The sequence below is a fragment of the Saimiri boliviensis genome, chromosome 5, assembly GCF_048565385.1.
Source record: "Saimiri boliviensis isolate mSaiBol1 chromosome 5, mSaiBol1.pri, whole genome shotgun sequence".
Classification (NCBI taxonomy): domain Eukaryota; kingdom Metazoa; phylum Chordata; class Mammalia; order Primates; family Cebidae; genus Saimiri; species Saimiri boliviensis.
The window spans coordinates 139,815,679-139,833,585 of NC_133453.1; the positions used below are offsets into that span (position 1 = coordinate 139,815,679).

The 17,907-nt window shown below is 34.9% G+C and overlaps 1 long non-coding RNA gene across 1 annotated transcript in view; it reads left to right on the plus strand.

The window, feature by feature from the left end:
- The first annotated feature begins 3,360 nt into the window (after positions 1 to 3,360).
- Positions 3,361 to 17,907, plus strand: part of LOC141584667 (uncharacterized) — a 48,048-nt gene continuing 33,501 nt past the window's right edge. The window contains exons 1-3 of the long non-coding RNA XR_012517853.1: positions 3,361 to 3,510; positions 8,227 to 8,367; positions 15,197 to 15,335. This is a non-coding gene — a long non-coding RNA (uncharacterized LOC141584667). The remainder of the gene's footprint in view (positions 3,511 to 8,226; positions 8,368 to 15,196; positions 15,336 to 17,907) is intronic.

Consider the following 17,907-nt stretch of genomic DNA (forward strand, 5'->3'; position numbering starts at 1 on the left):
TTCTTGTTTTATGGTTTTATTTTTGAGTAAATATATGGTAAACTTCAGTGTAGCAGTCAAGGTCTGAAGGTTTGTTTCATTTTAATTATTATTTTCTTCAGTTCTTTGACTATAATTTCTTTAATAAATGAATTATTCAAAAATTTATTTCCATTTGTTAATTTTGATAGTATTTTTTCAAGTAATGTATTCATTTCATCTAACTTTTCTCTGCTGTTGGCTTAATGGTATTCATAACATTGCATTATTTATTTATTTTTTTTTTTATTTTTTTTTTGAGACAGAGTCTTGCTCTGTCTCCCAGGCTGGCGTGCAGTGGCACAATCCTGTCTCACTGCAACCTTTGCTTCCCAGGTTCAAGCAACTCTCCTGCCTCAGCCTCCAGAATATCTGGGATTACAGGCACTGCCACCATGCCCAGCTGATTTTTGTATTTTTAACAGAGACAGGGTTTCACCACATTGGCCAGGCTGATCCCAAACTCTGGACCTCAAATGATCTGCCGCCTTCGGCTTTCCAAAGTGCTAGGATTACAGGCATGAGCCACTGTGCCTGGCCCATAACATTCCATTATTAATCTTTAAATATGTAAAGATTATAAATATATTTATATACATTTAATGTTTATATAGATTTAATATTTATATTAAATATATATCAAATCTCAGCAAGGACCACAATTTTATTACTATTGATTCTCTCTCAATCTCACTGTTTTTTTCTGAGTCTCTCTTTTTCTCTTCTTTCATTTTTGCTATGCATTAATCGAGTATTAATTTTTTCAAAAATTATTCACTATTGACTTTCTATATTGTTTGCCTATTTTCCATATCATTTATTTCTGTTCTTAATTTGATGATTTCTTTTGCTTTACTTACTTTGTGTTTAATTTGCTTTTCCTTTACAGTTTTCAATGAAAACATTTAAATTATTACAAATATAAGCATTTAAAACTGTAAACCTTTCTCCAAGTATTACTCTCATATTCTCCCTGCATCTAACAAGTTTTGATAGTGCACTTTCATTGCTATTCAACCAAAAATATTTTCTAATTTTTATTTGGGATTTATTTTGTCATTTATTCTTTATGTAGAGGTGTGTTAATACATTTCCAAATAGTTAGGGATTTTTAAATATGTCTTATCACTATCAATTTCTAATTAATGCCATTGTGGTTAGATGATATAAATTGAATGATTTCAAACTTTCAGTATTTGTTAAGCTATGTATCAATGCCCAGTCTATACTCTATCTTAGTGAATGTTCCATGGGTATTGATTAGTTGTAGCATTCACTAAGTGTCAACTAGATCATGTTGGTTGATACTGTCTCTCAAATTATCCATATTTTTATCGTTATTTTTTATCTGCCTGTTTTGTCAAACACTTAGAAAAAGTTGATAAAAATCTCACACTGTGCTTTGCATTTGTTTATTTTTGCCAAATTCCCCTTCATATATCTAGAAGTTTAAAGATACATACACATCACTGGTCATTAGAGAAATGCAAATCAAAACCACATTGAGATACCATCTCACGCCAGTTAGAATGGCAATCATTAAAGAATCTGGAGACAACAAATGCTAGAGAGGATGTGGAGAGATAGGGACACTTTGACACTGTTGGTGGGAGTGTAAATTAGTTCATCCATTGTGGAAGACAGTATGGCGATTCCCCAAGGATCTAGAAATAGAAATTCCATTTGGCCCAGCAATCCCATTACTGGGTATATATCCAAAGGATTATAAATCATCCTATTATAAAGACACATGCACACGTATGTTCACTGAGGTGCTGTTTACAGTAGTAAAGACCTGGAACCAATTCAAATGCCCATCAATGATAGACTGGACAAAGAAAATGTGGCTCATGTACACCATGGAGTACTATGCAGCCATGAATAACTGTGAGTTCATATCCTTTGTAGGGACATGGATGAATCTGGAAACCATCATTCTTAGCAAACTGACACAAGAACAGAAAACCAAACATCAAATGTTCTCACTCATAGGCAGGTGTTGAACAACGAGCTCACATGGGCACAGGGAAGGGAACATCACACACTGGGGTATGTTGGGGGTTGGGGGTTTGGGGGCTAGAGGAGGGACAGCAGGTGAGGGGGAGGTTAGGGAGGGATAACATGGGGAGAAATGCCTGATGTAGGTGATGAGTAGGTGATGAGGGGATGATGACAGCAAACCACCATGGCATGTGTGTACCTATGCAACAATCCTGCAAGATCTGCACATGTACCCCAGAACTTAAAGTGTAATAAAGTATATATATATATATATATATATATATATATATATATATATATAATTAAAAAGAATCAAAGAGAAAAAAATACACATACACATTTAGTATCTTCCTTGTTCTCCATGAACTTGATAATTCATTCAACATTACATTTTTTTTCACTCATGCATTATTTAATCACTCAAAAATCTTTTGGAATGTAAGTTGTGTACTCTTACACTGCACAGCCCAAGTCTCAAAATGGGCTCCTCTAAACCCACTCTCAAGCTGAACAATATACATTACTTTGCTGGTACCACTCTTATTTTGTCCTCATCTGTTGGATCAGAACAGCCATTTTTAAAAGTTAACAGATAACACTGTATGTTTTTATTGTATATGATGTTCTGAAGTACACATACACTGTAGAATGGCTAACAACTTTTAGGTAACTATTTTAAAAATACATTAACTCACACAGCTATCATTTTTGTAATGAGTGCACGTAACATCCACTCTATTTACATTTTCCAAGAATGTGATGTACCAACAACTATAGTCACCTTGTTAGGCAATACATCTCTTGAAACTTATTCCTCCTATCTAACTGTAATTATGTATCCATTGACCAACATCTTCCTATACCCTACCCCTGTATCCACCCTAGTCTCTGAGTAACCACCATTGTACTTATTACCATTTTTTAAAACTTTGGGTAATTTTTTATCAAAGTCTACTTTGCATAATATTATAGCCACACCATAGTGTGCTATTTTCCACAGTTTTATATTCAAAATATATGTTTGCTTATATTTTAGTATATGTTACAAAAATACACTTGGGTCTTCAATTATTTTAAATCTTTTTAAAATATATGCCTCTTAATAGGTTGTCTAGTCAACTTCTGATGTAATTATCAATGGTTCAGTTGAGCTCTTCCATCTTGAAATTTATTTTATGTTGATTCCTTTTCTTTTCTGCCTTCTGTTGGGTAAGTTGTGTATATTTTTGTATTCTGTGTGTTTAGCTACATTTTTGTGCTATGTTTGTTGATCACTTTGTGATTACATTATTTTTCTTTTAAGTAATCATGGTCTACATTCAAATAATTATTTTATTTTTATTTATTTAATTTTTTTTGAGATGGAGTCTCGCTCTGTTGTCCAAGCTGAAGTGCAGTGGTGTGATTTTGGCTCACTGCAGCCTCCACCCTCCACCTCCTGCCTCAGCCTCCTGAGTAGCTGAGATTACAGGCACACACTACCACATCCAGGTAATTTTTTTATTTTTATTTTTTAATAGAGACGGAATTTTACCATGTTGGGCAGGCTGGTCTCGAACTCCCAACCTCGGCCTCCCAAAGTACTGCGATTACAGGCGTGAGCCACTGCCACCGTGCCCAGCCTATTTTTAAAATAAACAATATAAGAATCTTAATACTATATAACTCAATTTATCCTCACCCACCCTTTTTCTATTTTCTTTTATTTCATGGCTATAGATCCCACAATATATTATTATTATTTTTGCTTTAAGAAGTCATTAGTTTTTAAAAAAACATATGTATATATAAAATGAAGGCTCTACAAAAATAATTAGTTTATATTTACCAAGATAATTACACTTTCTGCTATTCTTCAGTCCTTCCTTCAGTGGATCCTGAGTTCCATCTGCTATAATTTTCTTTTGGCTAAAATAATTTATTTTTGAATACATTATAGTGTTGAATTTTAAATGTTTCAATTGCTTGAGATTTAATTTCAATTAAAAAAAAATTAAAGAGCTTCCTGTGGAAAACTCCTGCATTTGGAATGATAAAGGACAGTGTGGGCTGCTGTTTATTCCTTTACCTTCTCGCACAAAAACTTGGAAACAAGTGCTTTCCCCACCACACAGAGTAATGAGTGTTAGTCAGTGATATTTCAGACACCAAGATAATTGCTTATGCTCTAGGCATTTAGGAATTCCTCTGGCATATGGGAAAGCAACTCACCTCTGGGTGGCAAATACTTAAAATGCCACAGGTGTCTAAGCTGGGCAGAAAAGACACTCAAATGTGTCAGTCTGTGTTTGGCAAACTGCCTGTCTGTGCCCAGCAAAGACATATTTGCATGAGAAGTTCGAAGCTTCTTAGGAAATAATTTACCTGAGAGGAAGAAGAAACTAAACACAAACATCACTAACCAATAGGGGAGCTGGCTCCCTCAATGTTTTCTTTAGAGAAGGAAAATCTAAAGAAGTTCATAACACACTTAGAGATAGGTGCTGATGAAAATATCACTGTGAATGTGATATTTGTATGCAGGTCCTGATATGACAAAAAAATGTTTGGGGTTACAAAAAGATGATGACAACTCTGAAGAACTTCAAAGATGGTTGGATTTCGCTGAATTTAAATGAAAAATTCCCTGTTCTAATTAAAACTTTGAAATTAACTAAAGGCAAATGATCACCTCAAGGTGAAATAAAAGAAAGAATTAATATCCATGATATCCGAAAAGATCACAGAAAGAATGCCTGTATTGAAAAATATATGAAAGCATGAAAAATGGCCATTCACAAATGAAAAGAAGATAGAAAAAAAAAAAAACATGAAAAAGTGTATTAAATGCCTGGTAATTTAAAAAATGGAAATTAACAACAATATATATTATTTCAATATTGGCAAAATGTTTTAATGATAACATCCAGTATCATGAAAGTCCATTCATGTATAAACTAAGGAACACGTAAAAGAGTATAGTATTTCTGTGGAGCAAAACTAAGAATGGTGTCACAGACCTTAAAATGGTTGTAGGCCTTCTAATTGGACTTAGAAAAATATATATTTAAAAAAAAACATTAAAAATATTCCCAAGATTTAAACTCCAAGTTTTTAATTGTGTTTTATTGATTAGGAAGAAAAATAGATGAAATGCAGTCAAATGATCTTTAGAATGGATGCCTGACTAAGCTATGATTTCATTGATAATTATCTATGCACCCATTCAAAATTATTTTGAATAAAATAGAACAGCATAAAAGAAAAATCCTATAGTATATTGTTACAGAAAAAGCAAGTTATAAAGTACAATAATTTCATTTTTCTTTTTCAAGTATAAATACATAAATGTAAAAGATTGGAAAGATATTGATACCTAGTCCTTATCAATATGCTAGTTAAATTCTCGGTACTCTAATGAATGACAAAACTATAATTATATCAAGTGCTCATAGAAAAAAAGGATTTTACTGGAAAATAATAAAATGTATTACACTTAGAACATAGAAAGTAATCTATTGTGAAATGAAAGAGATACACAGCGTTAACAAATATCTGCTTTGGAAGTTAACAATACTACTCTTTTTTGCTTTCTTCAATCTTCCAGGGAAATATTATTTTTAGCAGGCATTATCTGTTAAAGGCGATACATTCCACTAATTTTATGTTATGTACAGCTTACTCCAGGTTGGCTGTTTCAACCTGTATTTGTATTTTGTGTTTTCACTTTGTTTTATTTTAACAGATTTCAGCAATGTAAATACCCTTCCCCTGGTCTTTGTACAAAGGCAGAATTTTGCATATTTCTTTCACTTTTATATCAAAGGGGTATAATTTAAAGAAATCTTGTCATTTTGCACTTGTTTAAGGAGATTGAACTGAATCCTGTATATGTAAATAGGTTGTGGAATTTTAATTTTTGGCATAATGATACAAAACAGTGTTATCTCAATACTTCAGTTGGCCAAGCTGGGGTTGGCAAGGGATTATTACACCTCAAAATATAAATCATGATTATCTGGGCAGAATTACAAATGACTTTTTTCCTCCCACTGTAATTTTATGTAATTTTCCAAATTCCTACAATGTCATCAGAAGAAGAAATAATGAATGTTGTATAGGAAAATATACATAGACCTGTAGTTACTGGGCAGTTCAAATCTATTTTAATAGAAATCATTTCATGGATGTTCTAGCTGGAAGTAATTGGGTGTTTCCTGCATGAACCAGAGACACGAGAGCTTATAATGTCTTTTGGGGGCAATAGAAAGAGATAAATTTGTGTCTTCTATCCCTGTAAATATCATATTTGTCTGGTTTCAAGAAGAAAAGTGTAATGTAATAATTTGAGAAGTCAATAGCAATAGCCCACATAGGTATGCCAAATTTCATGGTGTAGTTAAAGTTTGGAGAAATTATTTAACCTGATGTTGGCACAAATGAAGTTTGATGTATGAGTATGCCAATTCCCATTGAGATTACCATTTTAAGAAATAGGAATAAAAACTCAAAAGGGGGAAGAAAAGAAAAACATCCCTCATGTAAAGCAAAATTGAATTTTCAACATTTGCAGTTTTGAATTTCACATGAGGATGACCTTAAAAACAGTGACCATTAACACAGTTGTTAGAAAAATGTATTATTTACACAGAATGCACCTTTGAAATAGAGGTTACAGGAAGACATAATCGTACCATACCACGTAACCTACTTTGAAAGGTGTAGGCAGCATAGCAAAAAATGTCCTTACATCACACTTGTCAAGAAACAGAAGTTTTATTACCAAGGAATTTCACTCTTTGCTGCTTATTCTTAACACTATCCCAGGGACTGAGAGGATTTGTTGATCTAATATAGATAGCGATGTCTTGGGTTTGTTCAGATTTATATGGACAGCATCTGGGGATCAGGAATTACATTTAAAATGTAATAAAATGTTCCTGTGCACTTTAACTTACAAATACTATACTTAAAAAAGTAAACATCAAATAATCTCAGGTATCTTTCAAGAAAATGTTGACATAGCTGAAAGAGCTCACAGAGATATCTTTGAATCATTTCTAAGTAAACTTAATAAACTCATTTTCGTATTCTATTGCTGTACAATAAACCATCATACCTGGGAGAAGAAGAGATACCAAGGCATAAGCTCTCATTTGCTCAAAAATGCATTTTTTTCTAGTTTAAAAAATGGTTTTTCAAGCACTATCAGTAAAGTCCATTCAAACTAAAAGTAAGCATTTATAAAGGATGATCTATTACCAAGAGACTACCCTAAAAATATCAGTAATAACACAAAAAGAGCACCAACATTATTTTCATATTATTTTCCGAAAGTGTTCACATCATAGTGAGAGTCACCATTAGACTCTGATAGTAGAGAACAAGGGGACTTTCAGGGTTTAAAATAGTATTTAAACCTTGGGCATAAAAAACCTCCTTCCAAAATGTCTTTGAAGTGAAAGCAGGAAATCGATTTCACTGGAATTTTAAAATAACTAGAAAGAAAAAATAAATAAAAACTTCATCTCTCAAATCACAAGTTTTATTTTTTTCTTTTATATCTGAGTGAGCGTTAAGAAGAATCTCTTTCTCACATTCAAATCTCAATGCAGGCCGAGCGTGGTGGCTCACGCCTGTAATGTCAGCACTTTGGAAGGGCAAGGCTGGTGGATCATTTGAGGTCAAGAATTCAAGACCAGCCTAGCCAACATGGTGAAACCCCATCTCTACTAAAAACAAAAATAATAATACAAAAACTGGCTGGGCAATAGTGGCGGGCATGTCTAATCCCAGCTACTCATGAGTCTGAGACAGGAGAATTGCCTGAACCTGGAAGGCAGAGGTTGCAGTAAGCCAGTATCGCCCCACTGCACTCCATCCTGGGAGACAGAGACCCCGTCTTGGGGAAAAAAAAAAAAACCCTCAGTGCAGTCAATATTTCTGATGCATCTGGATTCATGACCAGACCGCCGAGCATGCCACACTCCAAGTAGGAAAGTGGTAATATCAGCTGGAAAGAAGGCTGTTGTTTGGCACATTGGCAGAACCAAAAACAGGTGTCTGTAAGAGAACCATCAATTTCAAACTTTGACAGACCACATTTGGAGAGATGATTTTAGTAAGCATTTTTCACCTGAAGAACTTCACAGCACAGTGAACAAGTATAAATAAACATCTATTGTGAAGATTTTAAGTATTGTTTTTCTTTTTAAATTACCTTGGTAGGAGATTGTTCACGTCCAACAAATTGCTCATGGTGCAGAAAGTCACTTTCTAACACCAAGCTGTGAACCACCATCATCTGTTCCAGAGAATTCTACTGATTTACTACTGATTCTACTGGACTTAAAGGAAACAAGCCCAGATGTAAGGATTATAGTACTATATTACATTTTATATACTTATGTATCATATACATTTATATTACAAGATTATTGGGTTACATGGTTTTTATCTTAGGCTCTTAGATATAAAAAGGAGTTTGATAGAGCTTATATAGCCTTTGTTTTATTTTCTTTTAGTGAGGGAAAAAATTGTGGGTTTTTGGTGTTAAGTGTTATTTTTAATAATACAATTTTAAAGTTGATCTCTTCTTTCTGAAAAGATATTAAGTGGTTTGAATCTATATATAGATGTGTGTGAGAAAGAATGAAAAGTGAGAATCAGATAAAGAGAGAAAGGAGATAAGGTTTTCATAGATTTTCTCTTTAATACAAAAGCTGTTGTTTGAATGTTCTACAAAATTGTTTTTAATGTTACCACATGGAGTTGGGAAGCCGCATGTGTGGTATATGGCTGAACTTTGTGTGGTTTGGAATGCATAGACATTAAAGTAGCATATTTTTAAAGTAGGGCTCACTATCCCTGAGCTGAGGACAACATTTCTTCTAATATTTTGAACCAAACATGGATAGTTTGGCAGCTATTTCCCATTAGAACTCAATGAAATGAAATAGCTGCTATCTCTTCATAGCAAGCTGCAGGTTTCCATCTGTTGTGAGTACTCGGATGCTTTCAAAAGAGCATTCTTATTTTTGAGCCCCTTTTGAAAACTTTAAAGGACATAAATAACTTCAGTATGGTTAAATATTTATTTGGAAAACATGTCTTCCAGAGGTTCATTAGCAACTTGCCACTCTAGGAGTGGAAGGAAACAACCACACTTGTTACTTTGCTTGGGACACCAGTTTCTGCTAAGTGGAAATGAGTGTCAATGCCTTTTCTTTATGCATCACATTTTTATTGAAATCCTGGTAGGTACCAGGCACAGGGCTGAGCTCTTTCCACTTGCTCTGGCAGCACAAATCTGCAGCCTCTACTTGAAATTTACATCTATTCAGATAACAATGAAACACGTATTTATGATAATAATCCAGTGGATGTAAAGGTACATAATGGACCAAAAATGAATTCACTAACTGGAAACAAAAGAAACTGCTAATTAATTCAAAGAATCTTGGGAATTCCCCTGTCACCTGAAGCAAGCCTAGCCTCCTAAGCCGGCTGTAGGAGTTCTTCCTGTCTTTGCTGCTATTACTCCAGCATGAACAGCATTTTTGTCACTGTTGCCAGCAACACTGAGGGACTAGGAAAAATGTCAGTCATATTATCGCGTTCAAATCAGGTCATAATTACAATATAATTTTTCACCCAACACCAGCCATTTTCTCAACGAACTTTTTACCTTAAGTAAGATTCTTAGATTTTTGCATAACTATATTTTTCCAAAAGTGTGGCCATCAATGTTTTGCCTGAAAAATCAGAGTAAAACATATAACTATATTTGAGACTAGTATTTTTATATTCTGAGTACAGTTGTTCATGGACATCTCTTGGGAGGATATAAATAACATTTTTCAGATTATAGGTAAATGTATGTCCCCAAAATAATTTGATAACTGCATGTTTATTACTATGGACATTCTTTTGTTAAAGAAATGTGCAGAAACATTTGATAGATTCCTCATCTGTCCTTCGCTTTTTCTAATCCAACTAATTCTAAACTAGCAAAATTTCACAATCTGAAAAAAATCTTTCTCCCAGATGGGTAAGTAAACTTCAGCAGCAGTAATAGAATCAGTGGACTTTAGATTTTACAATTACCCAAACTCAATCCTCAAGTGATTCTGGAGTCAAAACTGATACTATTTTTAAATCGCGTCAGTGTTTACATCTATATATGGTTAAATTCACTATTGTTTATCAATACTCAATTCTCCTTTGATGCAGGCTCACAGGAAGATTGCCCTTCCTTGATCAGTGGAAGTGAGGCAGGGTTCTGTGATCACTCACTGACAATGAAAGACAAATGAAAGTAATGTGCACCACTTTGGGAGGCATCCATTTGTGATGCTGCAACAGAACACCTAAGACAAGCTAACTTACAAAGAACAGAAATTTATTTCTGACAGTTTGGATGCTAAGAAAGCCAAGATCAAGCCTGCAGCATCTGGTGAGGACCTTCTAGCTATATCCTCACATGGAGGAGCCACAGGGACCAACTCCCTTGTCCCTATCCCCTTTATAAGCCCAATCATGGGGGAGGAGTCCTCGTGGTCTAAACACCTCTGAATAGCCTCACCTCTTAATAGTATCATGTGGGGCCGGGCACGGTGGCTCAAGCCTGTAATCCCAGCACTTTGGGAGGCCAAGGAGGATGGATCACGAGGTCAAGAGATCGAGACCATCCTGGTCAACATGGTGAAACCCCGTCTCTACTAAAATACAAAAAATCAGCTGGGCGTGGTGGCGCGTGCCTGTAATCCGAGCTACTCAGGAGGCTGAGGCAGGAGAATTGCCTGAACCCAGGAGGCGGAGGTTGCGGTGAGCCGAGATCGCGCCATTGCACTCCAGCCTGGGTAACAAGAGCGAAACTCCGTCTCAAAAAAAAAAAAAAAAATAGTATCATGTGGACAACATTTGAATTTTGGAAGGGACACATTTAAACTGTAGCAGGAACTATGGAACTTACAGTGCTGGGATTATAGGCATGAGACACCTTGCCCAGTCTACTTTCTGATTCTTTATGGTACTTATTCTTCACCTGCTGCAATAATCGTGGAAGCAAGTGATGATACTGTGGTGCCATAAAGCAAAGCAACCTGGATCACTGTGCCAGCAGGTGGAGAACACTGCCCTGAAAATCTGTCTGGACTCCTAGTCAATTTTAAGTGAAAATCACTCTTGTTGTGTGAAACCACAGATTCTGAGATTGTTACTGTAGCAAAACTAGCCTCTGCTCACTGGTAGATAAAGAAAATGCTCTCGGTTTCTTAGCATCTGTACTGATTTTTTTTAAGTCCCTCATTTTCCTCCCCTTTCTCTTACCCCCACATTTTTTTTATATTCTATGGTTGATAGAAACAATGATTGGGTCTCATTAACTCAAGTAGGATCATAAAAATGATACTTGAGTGTGGGAATGATACCAAGAATTAAGGAGGAAAACTTGTCTACAGATCAAAGATATAAGATGAGAAATGGCACCAATGTTTCAGGAAAGTTTCAAGACATAATTTTAAGCCATGAACCAAACAATAAAAGAGAATCTAGCTGATTAAAATTTACTTGGTGAGAAAATATATACATGTATATATGTGTGGGAGTGTAAATGTGTGTGTGTGTGTGTGTGTGTGTGTGTGTGTGTGTTCAGAGGAACATAAAGAAAATACACCTGATAAACTAAAACAAGATTCTGTCTTAATTACATCAAAATATTATGGAATTTTAATAGATACATTTTTTACTTATTTATGATACTCTCTTTTTTCCCTTTGTGAGCCAAAACAAGGTCAAACACCTTTCATTCCCTGCATTGGCTGCACTTGTAAGGAATACCAGTTGACTGGAAACATGGGCTCTATCAAGAGAGAAATTATAAAGAAAGACCTAACACTCTCATTTAATGGGATTATTTTACTCTTAAGTCACATGCAGTATTTAATAAAGTATAACACGCAAATAACTGGATATGCTTCATATCAGAACTTACCTGTAACCTGTATTTCTCTACCGACATGTTAAATTCAGTCCTACTCTTTAGACCTTAATTTGCTATCTGTGAAATTCGGGTGTTAGACAACATGATGTGTTAGAGCATTTCTCAATCCACAATACTATTATATCGAGACTACTTTTTCTTTTTCAGATGTTTTTCATTTGAGTTTTAATTGTAATTTAATTTGGAGGATAGGATTAGAAATTCCAGAGTGCTTAAGGTGATACTATTTTTTCTTTTTCCTTTTTTCTTCTTTTTAATGAGACAGAGTTTCACTCTGTCGCCCAGGCTGGAGTGCAGTGGTACGATCTCCGCTCACTGCAACCTTTGCCTCTTGAGATCAAGTGATTTTCCTGCCTCAGCCTCCAGCGTAGCTGGGATTACAGGTGTGCGCCACCACGCCTGGCTAATTTTTTTGTACTTTTAGTAGAGATGAGGTTTCACCATGTTGGCCAGGCTAGTCTTGAACTCCTGATCTCAGGTGATTCTCAACCTCCCAAAGTGTTGGGATTACAGGCATAAGCCACTGAGCCCAGCCTATTTTTTCAATACCTATTCACTGCAAGCATGAACAGCAAAAGTCAATAATCTCTGTAGGATTTACTAAATGCATTAGAATAGTAAAGATCTATATGTACTTTGAGGACTTGCTTTTGTTTTTTAACTATTCTTAATTATTACATTATTAGGTGTCCTAGATTTCCTTTTCTTATTCCTCAGATAGTTCTTTTAAAACTGTAAGTTTTAGTTATTGCACATGTAACACTACTAAAATTGGGGAAATTAAAATTGAAAATAAATGCAGGAACTTAACACTGGTCTAAGAAAGACTGACCTCTGAATATTTCTTTTTCTGTGCTTGCCCATTTATATGCAGCAATGTATTTGCAGTTGTAATCATTTCATAGATAAAATTTTTGTGTTCTTTATATTTTTATGTATCTTCCATAATAGCCATTTTCTTATATCTTTCTGCCTTTTCTTATTTATCTTTAGGGCAAGTTTTTCTACTTAGAACTAACTCTGAATCTGAAAATATTCTTACATGGTACCAGTTTCTCCCATTTTTCCCTTTTGTTTTTACCATCATTTTTTCTAAATTGCCTTATCCAAATATAGATAGGAATTCCAGTAACAGATCAATAGCTATTTTAGATCAATTCCAGTTTTAAGAGTGCTGTATCCAACTCATAGATACACATTTTCAAAGGGATAGAAGAAATTAAAGTAGGTACAGATGGGAACAATAAAAATGATTAAAGCATGGGAAAATGGGACCTCTGGGGAAAGATAAAAGGAAATGAGATTATTTGTTCTCCAGAAAAGAAAAGCAAAAACTGTGGGGTAGTTTTAGAAGGTTCATGAAGAATGTGTGGAATTATCATAAGAATGAACATTTCATGTTTTTCATATATATTTTATAATAGAACATGGATAAATGGGTTTATATTACGATTAGGGTAGGCATAAAGATCCCATGATGGCAGACCTGCGGGACACAACAATGAGAAACACTCATCAAGGAAACTTTTGAAGGACATGAAATACTCAGGTGTTTCCGACTTTAGTAAACAAGGATGTGTCTTTGCCATATGCCAGCTGTGAATAGTTCCATTCAGGACACTATGCTTATTTTCCAGAGTATCATGTCTGTTCTCAGTAATTATAGCCTCTGATGGACACATCAATGCAACACCAAATGTCCCTAAAAGAAGTCTTATTGCCATGAATACTGAACTCATCCTTCAAAATAGATTTTGACTCCAAATCCTTCTCCTTGTCCCTGGACAGTTAGATGCCTTCTCATTGCAGGAAGCACAGAATTCTCCCCAAGTTATTCCACCTGTCCCTCCATCTCTCTTCTGCTTTCTTCAGTCTTGTAGATTTCACTAATAACAATTTTTGAAGACCTGACAGTAAGAAAAAAAAAAAAACAAATGTATCAACTTGGTAATGTTTCAGGATGCTAAAATTTTTTTATTGCAGTTTTATGAAAATTATTCTCCTGAAGTCATTTCTTGTTTTGTTTATTTTTAATCCCAATTTTAAGGTCTCTAATAAGACCTGCAGTTCCCTTTGTCACAAGAAAAACATTCTGCAAAGGCCTAGGAATTCTACTCATTTTCGGGTCTAAAATTGTTCCATTTATGCACTAAACTTCTTTGAATTCTTAAAAACAATAGGAATCCCACCGTTTTGGATTTATAGTTGCCTACCATGTAGACACTGGACCCAAACAGTGTGGGTTAAAATCCTGGCTGCAACACTGACTGGTTTGTGGTATTGGGAAAATGTATTTGTGATTCAGTTTCTTTGCTTGTCCAATTAAAGTCACAGTATAACTCATTTCACATTATCATGGCTTTAGGGTAATCCCCTTTGCTGAGTCCCCATAACCTTCCTAACCACTGTTCTCTAGTCCTGCCATTTCTATGCCAACATAAAATTTGCTGTTTGATGCCCATGACAAATACAAACAAACACCAAAGTTTTAAGTGCATAGGCTACAGTGATTTAGTGTGAGGATGCCCTTCACTCATTGAGCAGTGATTCTTGGTTCCTCATTAAATGTCTCTTATCTGTTAACACACCATCAACTACCCAACCTGCCCTATGGTATCAAGAAGCCCAAACATTTTTCTGATGTGATGCAAGCCTACTGCATCAAGCATTTAGCAAAATGCCCTTACTACCATTCTCTTCCTGGGAAGAATTTCAGTGCCAGCTCTTAAAATAAAAATACTTTGCCCACCTCATTATTCTAGATTTGAGTTCCAGCTCACCCACTCGGTGGCTATGTGGCCTCTGTCACACCACCATCTCCTCGCTAGACATTAATCTCTTCACCTGGAAAGGAAAAATTATAACACACATGGCTTTAAATGGATTAATGCATGTGACATGCTAAGCAGACCATCTGGCAATGGAATATCCATAATACATTTTAGCCATCCTATCCCTGAACTTATGGAGCTCTTACAATAATCAAATTAAATTAAGTATATGAAAGAATTTATCAGTGGAAAATTCCTGAGTATTATTGACAATATCTTAATCATTATTGGAATTTACTCCCTTTCCTGCATGCCTGTATCTGTGCTTCTGTATCCTTAATACAAAGATGGTTGTGAACTGTGTGTCAATCTTCATGTTGCACATCAATTCACCTAAGAGAACATGGGTACTTTTGTTTTGCAGAGTTCCAGGTCTGCCTTGGGGAGAGGCTGGCCATATCACTTCTGTTGAGTTTCCTCAAAGATATAATCCAAGTTCTAGATAAAAGATCAGCTGGCAAGCTCAAACAGACTGGAACCACATGCCTTCTTCTGTTTATAAGGTAATTGACAGATCAGTACATGTTGTAACTAATCTACCTTGGACTTGAGAAAGTATTGGGTTTCTATTCCTTCATTAATATCTCTATGGTCTTTGAGATGATTGCACACCAAGTGTCTTAATAGGAAACAGGGGCCAGTGATGTACTATTTATGTCATGCTAACCTTCCAATATTAAAGATTGAATATTTAGGAGAGGAAAAGTCATATCACAGGACCCAGAGGTGGATTTTAATGGTTCAGGACAGGTCTACAAGGCATATTGCTGAACTTTGAGAAAGAAGGGGAAGAGAAACATAGCTCAATGCAAATTCTTTTAAATAGGCCTGATTTGGCTGTGATTAAGAAAAGAATAATAATGCGTCAGTTAATGAAGAGCAAACTGTGGAAGCTGTATTTTAAAATTCTTCATTAAAGGCATGTTAGCAGGGTCAGATTAAATTACCATGTATTGAGTGCCTATCAGGAACTAAAAGATTTTGTTAATGATTTCTGGTGTAAAAATTTAAAAAAGAAACCTGTGAAATAGGTATTGGTATTCTCAGGCTACAAATGCCAACCTGAAGCTCTAACAGAAAAATCTATCAAACAAAACAAACAAACAACAACAAACAGCAACTGCCTTGGGATGGATGGTCTAGCACTCTTTAGCAAATCCCCACCTATCCCTGAGTTAGCTCATTTGCTTCTGGTCACAGCTATGTCCTTGATTGTGATGGTCAACTGTCTAAAGAAATGCAAGCTGAAGAAAGACCCACCCAAGGGTACTGAGCAAATCATTCTACCCTGTATCACTGAGTTATTTCCAGGTACAACATCTGCTTCCTCATTCTTTAACTGTGTCTCATTAGCAACTGGCTCATACCCTGGTCTCAAGTATAAAGTGCATTAATTTGTACAATGATGTGCCTGAGGCATAGCAGGTGATTAGCAAGCTTTATAATGCTGAACCTTGACGATTTCATCTATCTACCTTCAAAATATGGATTTTAAATATATGTACATATTTTGATAAATTGAAAAAATAACAAATCAGAAGAAAAATGTATCATTCTGACTCCAATAGTTTTAATTTACTTGTATGCTCTCTATCTATACTTTACATTTATGTGTTTGTATCATAAAACTAGGATCAGACAGCACTGCAGTCTCATTAATACGTGGCTATTTTCACATAGTCTATCACATACATTTACCCATCTCATTAGATGATTTTTCATGAAGTGATTGTTAATATCAGCAAGTCATTCTACTTTTTTCATAAAATTTAATGTTAAGAATTTCATGATTTTTTCATTAATTGTTTTCAAATTACCAAACATTATATTCTGTGGTTGGGAAAGTTTCACTTTCTTAACTTCTTAATTATCTAAGATTTCAAAAACTTGATAAATGCAACCAACTTTATAATGGATACCTAAATATTAACACCAATATTAATAACTATTAAGTATTAGTTTAAAAGAAAATATTGCAATGGTATCTAAAACCCTGTTAGCCCTAGTGAATCCTTCTCTGCTATTTTTTAAAGATAACTATCATGTTGTAGTGTCTGTTTCCTGAGGTTTTTCTACACATGGTTGGATTCATTAAGTATATCCACCATTATTTTAGATTTTTTTAAAGTTACACAAATATTGTCATATTGTATATATCCTTTCTTTTGGCCAATTTGTTAAAGATTTATATATATCAATACATGTCAACACATTAACTGATTTAACAAATTTTAACTGTGAAAATTATGTAATGGCATAAATTTTTCTACAGCAAGTAATGTTGAACATTTTTTGGCCTTTTTGAGAATAAATGTGAACATTACTCAAGTGGAGGCACCAAGAAGCAACAATGTGAGGAAATGAAGTGCATTCTTCTTCAACTTTGACAGGTGTTACCAAAAGACTTTCTAAATCTTCCTTTGTTCATTGTACTCTTGTGGCAAGATGGCTAGCGAGGGTACTCTTCCTGCAGTCCAGGAAGTCAGGCATGGTGGTGCACGTCTGTACTCACAGATACCCTGGCGTTTAAGGCAAGATAATCGCTTGAACCTAGGAGGCAGAGGTTGCAGTGAGCTGAGATGGCACCACTGCACACTCCAGCCTGGGCAACAGAGTGATACTCTGTCCAAAAAAAAGAAAAGTTCCAGTTAGAATATTTGCCACTGTGTCTCTGACTCCAAGTTTGTAGTACAACCTAGAATAGGTATTCAATAAGTAATCTGGAAAAAATGAATAAATGAACAAGGAAACAAATCATTAACATTATCAATACTGATTCTGCCAATCCAGGAACCTTGCTACCTGTTTATTTATTTACAATTTTTAAAAATTTTCATTTTCCTGAGAAAAATTTTCTGACCTTGTATGCCTTGGTCTTGTGCATGTTTGATAAGCTTGTTTCGTGATTTTTTTTTTTTTACATTTTTGTTACTTTTGTAAATATGCTCTTTTTTGGGGGGGAGGATTTGTGACTGCTTATTTTTTAGTATATAAGGAAAGTATACCTTTGCTTATATTTTATATATCTATACACTTTTTAAGATGGCATTTAGTTAATTTTCTTTTCTTTACGTG